The sequence below is a fragment of the Bidens hawaiensis genome, unplaced genomic scaffold (genome assembly GCF_021521415.1).
Source record: "Bidens hawaiensis isolate Kalapana, Puna unplaced genomic scaffold, B.hawaiensis_p1.1 tig00026885_1, whole genome shotgun sequence".
NCBI classification, from domain to species: Eukaryota; Viridiplantae; Streptophyta; class Magnoliopsida; order Asterales; family Asteraceae; genus Bidens; species Bidens hawaiensis.
The window spans coordinates 117,044-123,332 of record NW_027494336.1 but is presented as its reverse complement, the minus strand read 5'-3'; positions in this window follow the sequence as shown (position 1 = coordinate 123,332).

Sequence of the window (6,289 nt, the reverse complement as noted above, 5' to 3'; positions counted from 1 at the left end):
AACGAAATAATGATGAACACAAGGATTTGTTACGAGGAAAATCCCTTGATCTTGGTCAGATCGCCGGCACAAAAACCCGGGGTGATGACAAATCGTCTATCACCACTTTTATTAAACAAAAAAGGGTGTTACAAGGGTTGGAAGCTATGATCAGTGATTACAATGATGTCTAAGTGTGTGTATAATGCTAATTTCGTAGAGAGCAGAGTGTGTTGTGATATCTAAACCTAGCTGATCTAGCTTCTATATATACAAGAAGTAGAAAAACTAATTCTCCTTTTTTCTAGCCTTCAATCAAGCCTTTCCTTAATTATAGTTGTTTCCTTCATTATCCACGCGTTTTATTAATTTGATTGCGAGATTACAGGTTGGACTTGATCATTAGCCGTTGTACCTACCAAAAATATCAGCAAAACAAAGGAAAATCATCAATAAGTAATAAGTACTGAGAATCATTGATCCTGACAGGATCTGCAACATATTATAGGATAATTGATCCAGATTATATGCCAGGATAACATATCCACAGTGTCAAATTTCCGTGCACTAACAAGAATAAGATACAAGAATTTAATTTTGGATGTTTATTGTATTTGTTTATTTATGAGTTTGATGTACTTGATTATTTAATTAAATTAAATAGATATTGTCACATTTAATATTGCATTATAGTACCTTGAGAGCTGTGGCAATCAGTTCACGCCCCGGCATTTCTGTCGTAGGTTCGGGTGTGATAGTTTAAATACTTTATTGTTGACATATTGTATGAAAGATTTGAGTATTATTATTTTTAAGTTTATTTTAATGAGTTCTATGGTACTGGATATGTAGCCACCATATTCAGTTTCATTCCGAGTCAAGAGCCGAACCAAAACCGAACACTTGTTTAAATACTTTGTATTTTAAATGATTTATTAATATGCTACAAGTATGAATTGTGTATTATAATTTCTAAGTTCATTTTAATAAGTTCTATGGTATTGGTTATGTGGAAACCATCCTCGGTTTTATTCCGAGTCAAGGACTGAACCGAGTTCACTCGCTTAAGACACACTAGTGTGTTTTGAGCCACATAATCTCATATTCTCTCTAAAACTATTTTATAAACTAATTTTAAATTGTTTTCTCAAAACACTTGGTATGTTGAATCTAACTTGATCTTATAACAAGTTTGGATCGACAAAACCAAACACTCGCTTAATGGACGTCGAGGTTCTTCTTAATAGAACTACACACTTGGCTTAGCTTCTTTTGATTTCATTGAGTTATCTCATAACATTTGGAACCTCGGCTTCGAGCTTGAAAAATTATCAAGACTCGAACCGACAAATCCGAACACTCGTAAAGTCTCGTTTTGATATCTATTTAACTTTGTAATATTGCAATTACACCCAAATATTTACTTAGCAAAGGTTATGTAAAAACTAATAAATAGAATACCGAGACCCGACTTGGAGTAATTTTACTTTTCAAAAATCATTACTTTAATTCCTTATGTGGTTACATTTTAACCTTCAAACTTTAATTATTTATGTTACTTGTCAAGTTATTTTACTTTAAAAAGCTTCCAAAAACATCTACTAACTCAAGACCCTTTTTAATCTAAGCATTACCCATTGAATCTGCCATTCCCCTGTTTTATCGCAAACTATCCTTCAAGTTACTTATTTCACGTGAGTACATTTCATCCCCCCCCCCCCCCCCGCCCGTTCACTTTTATACTTTGGGGGTAACATGCATACTTATCCAAAACAAGAACGATTTATAATACTCTATCTCCAAACCACAAACTTTAGGGTGTATGTGATGTGCTAAAAGTAGTCAAATAATAAATAACTAAAATTATACTAATCTAGACACTAAGTAATAATCTAGACCCTTAAACTACTAACCGACAAGTGCACCGATCCACTCTAGTACAGCTAAGTAAGTCCGGATATCAAACCCACGAGACTTTTTAAATTACGAAAAAAGCAAACAAGACACGACTACAAGACACGACTATTTATTAATAATATTTGAGGGGGAATTTAAAACTAATAATTAAAACTTAACAATAATTAACTAATGATTACTTTAATTAACTAATAATAAAACTAATAATAAAATATTAAAACCCTAAACCTAATTTATATAATAAGAATAATAAAACATAATCATTACTAATTAATTTAATAATAAAAACCTAAACCCTAATTACTTTTTAACTAATAAACAATTAAAAACTTAGATTAACTCAGATGATGAAGATAACTACCTAGGCTAGAATCCCCAAAGTTACGGTTATTAATTAAATGGAAAAACTCAATTTATGGAACTGGGATCATAAAATAGACCTTTGACAGAAAACCTGAACAGGACCCTTGAACTTCAAGAAGACGCCTATGGATTTCTAACAAGTTTTAAGACTCAACAGTTTTATGAATTAAACTTCCTTACGGTTATTTAATAACTTATGTCTAAGTATCTTTTATGACGAAATCCTACCTTACAGCGCGGAATTCAAAGATAGAAATGCAGATTCAATTAACTTAATAGACTAAGCTTACAATCAAAGCTAGACGGGCTCCTTACGAAGAACTAAATCTAGCAATTCCGACAAGCAAAGATCTATCAATAACCTATCACCTTACAACTTTTTAGACTAGCAGTTCACTTTTATTTGTTTAATTGATTTTATTGTTTCTATGATTTTAATCGAAATTAATCACAAACTAGTCAAGAACACACAGTAAATGTCCTAACAAAACCCAATACTATGAAACAATCAACAAAGGCAATGTGAAGCAATAAATTCAAGTAAACAAAACCATGCAATCATACGCATCAATTAAATCAAAACTCAACAGTTACTTAGAACAAAAAATCCATAACGAAACGAAATCCAAACAAAAATCAAACCGAACTAAGGTTCATCACGACCTAGGTAGTTTATAGAGTTTTGCCTAGCATCATATAGTCTAAATCACACAAAACAAATAAAACTAAAAACATGGTGAAAATAATAAGAAACGAAAGATTAAAGGTGATAAAACATGTAGTCTTCGATCTTGAACGTAAAGCTCTTCACCGGATGTTCTCGTGAACGTGTAAGCTCTTCACCGGCTGTTCTTTTGCCTTCAAAATCACCACGAAACTCGAAAGATAGCTCCAAGAACTCTAAAATTGGGATGGTGGCTTCAGGTTCTGTTTAGGTTTAAGTTAAACATGTTTAAATACCCAAAACAAGTCCCAACTTGAAGCAAAACCGAAATAAATCATGCCCAGCATCCTTTAGGCACCATGCGACGGGCTTTGGCCTTCTCGGTCGCGCGGCGCGGCGTGCTTCACTAAGGGGGCCGGTCAGACCGGCCCGGTCTGACCGTTTCTCTGTTCTGGCTCCTTCCTGACGCGTTCCAGATCTCCGTTTTGGCTCTTTTTAACTCCTTTTTTCGCCCTTTTTAATCACGATCAAATCCCGGATCCTACGAAACATAAAAATGTTAGTATTATACAAATCTCGACTAAAAATGAATAAAAACTATTAAAATATTAATTAAAATATACAAGGGAAACATAAACATTTAGGATTATATAAAATATCCCCACACTTATTCTTTTATCGTCCCTGAAAAAGTTTGATGCAGTTGGATCAGAATCGGAAAATTACAGTCTAACAAACATACAGGTTAATTTTTAAAGCTCAGAAAAACACAAAAACCGCGATCGCCGATATTGTTGTTCACTTAAACCCACGCCTTAATATTTACCGGGACAAATATGATCCGACAATAATAGTACTCAGTGGTTTACACAATTAAGACCCGCTTATTTACAGCTTTTACCGGACCAGACCACCCCAACTAGACTTAAACCACAAAATTAGCAGATTTAAAACTTTTTGTTGCTCTATTTTTTTCATGAATAGTTAAGACGATCAAGGGTATTGTTTATCCACCTAAGCTTAAGCATCAAAGTCTACCAAGAAGCCATTAAATATGATTAATGTTCAATTAATTTATAGCTAGTGTTCCCCACAACATGACATACCCCCGTTATCAAGCAATACACCGAACCATTACCATAGGTGAGTATGCAAAATTTCATCTGTAGGACTTACATGTGGCGTGTCCCTTGTGGTCCGTTTCTTAATGGTAATGAGACCCGAGCAAGGGGACCCCACATGGCTAACAGCGTGGATGATCAAGTCTGTAATGCATTTGTACTTTTGTACTTTTGGTGATCATGTTTAAAGACTTATATGGTACAAAACTGCGAGTTTGCTCTCTTTTAGCTTTATTTTAAATATTCACAACACAACTTAGGAATTGTGAATACCCAGATGAATAGACTGCATGCAGACCCATAGTCTCCGGACTCGGGGCATCCCATCAATACAAGATTTGAGGTTATAAAACCACACGCCAATGATGTGTAAAACACTAAAGCTAGAAGTTTAAGATTTATATCACATGCTGCACGACATACTCTAACGTTAAACCTACCCAAGCATCATATGATAACGTATTCAAAATTTTAAAATCTTTCACTTTTCATACCAAGAATTGAGGCTTGAGTATGGCTTGACCTTTCATTACTTATCTTCCACGGACAAAACGCTTTACCCATAAGAGATTTTCGACCCATTTTATCAATTGCCCTTTCATTTTCAAGGTTTAGCCTACCGACACATTCTAAGTTAAGTGCGCTTTCTTTTATTTATCTCATATTATTAGTAGTTTGAAAAACCAATTTCCGATAAGCATCATCATATCCCACTTTAGCGCAAAAACTATATTCAAGGGACATTTTTCAAAACTTTTTTAATTTCTTTTATTTTATAATTTTTTTTTATTTTATATAATTTTTTTTTTGATTTTTTTTAAATAAAGTTAAAATTAAACTACAACTCAAATATCCTATCCCCACACTTAAATATTTCATTGTCTTCAATGCAAGGATAAGGACGACTTAAAATAAAAATAAAATTAAAATAAAGTCGGACTACAAAAAACTAAAAATCTAAAAATTAAAAACAAAAGCAAAATAAAAAGTTAACAAGCTTGATAATGGAAAGGACTTAGCTGGTAATATGCGCATGAAATATGATGCCAATGTCTTCTTTCCATGAATGCCCTCCAACTACGAACGTGCTCAGCAAAACAATAACTCCTTCTCACACACGAACGTAAACGGCCAAACAAAACAAACACATCTAAAAATGTATCTTATCACAATGATAGATCTTATGCAATTAGAGTGCTTCACCAATCCACAAATAAAACATGAATAATCAGGAGCAAATAAAAATAAACATTAAGTATACGGCTCCAGTGCTACTCCAAATCCCCACCCTTGTCTTTTTCAATAAATTTTTCCTTGGGGATTTTTTTTCTAGCTCACTCAATCTTCAAACTAGCAAAACTTAAAAACACAAAAACAAAGACGAACTACAAAAAATACGTTAGTGACTCGATGAATTATACAAACTCTGCGAAACCTCCCCATACTTGAAATTAATCAGGATGTTTCTTCTTGATCTGGACCCTGTCCAACCCGTTCAGTTCCACCCGGAATTTATCAGATAGTAATATATCAATGATGGAACCACAAAATTTTAAATTAGAATTAAAAATCAGTAACGAGTCAGACCACCTATATTTAAACTTACCTGGCAAGAGCCGAATACGTTGTAAGTATCTAGAAGACTGGTCGTGTTTGATATGCAAAGGCTTTTTCATTTCTGTAGACCATCTCCTAAAATGTACGCAAGTTCGGTTTCCAGGGTATTTCTCATACTCGGCCTTATCCCGTGGTTTTGATTGCGATTTAACATTCAAAACACGTCCTATGAGCCGGTAGTGGTGTGCATCTTCTAACACCACATCATTATCTACAACGTCCTCTACAAGTAGGGCCTCGAAAAATGCAACATCCTCATTAACGTCCAATGTGTCACCCCCGTCATAATCCGACAATCCATCCAACTCCAGATTCAGGAATTCATCTTCCTCGTTAAGCTCATTATCAACCTTAAGCATATCCTCAACACCAAACATTAGCTCAAGCGACTCTCCCAATTCTATCTATTCCTCAAGCATAGGTTTCACCATAATTGATCTCAGATATGCAGCCATCTCCTCCTCATCACAATCATCATCGGAGTCACTACAAAACTCTGTACAATTAGCAACACATACCTGTGAAACCTGAGGTGGGACTTCATCAGCCACTCGTGTCGCCGTATCCGGGATGAGCTCCTCTTCTTCATCTACATATTCCATGATTGTCTCTTTCCCATCTTCTGGAA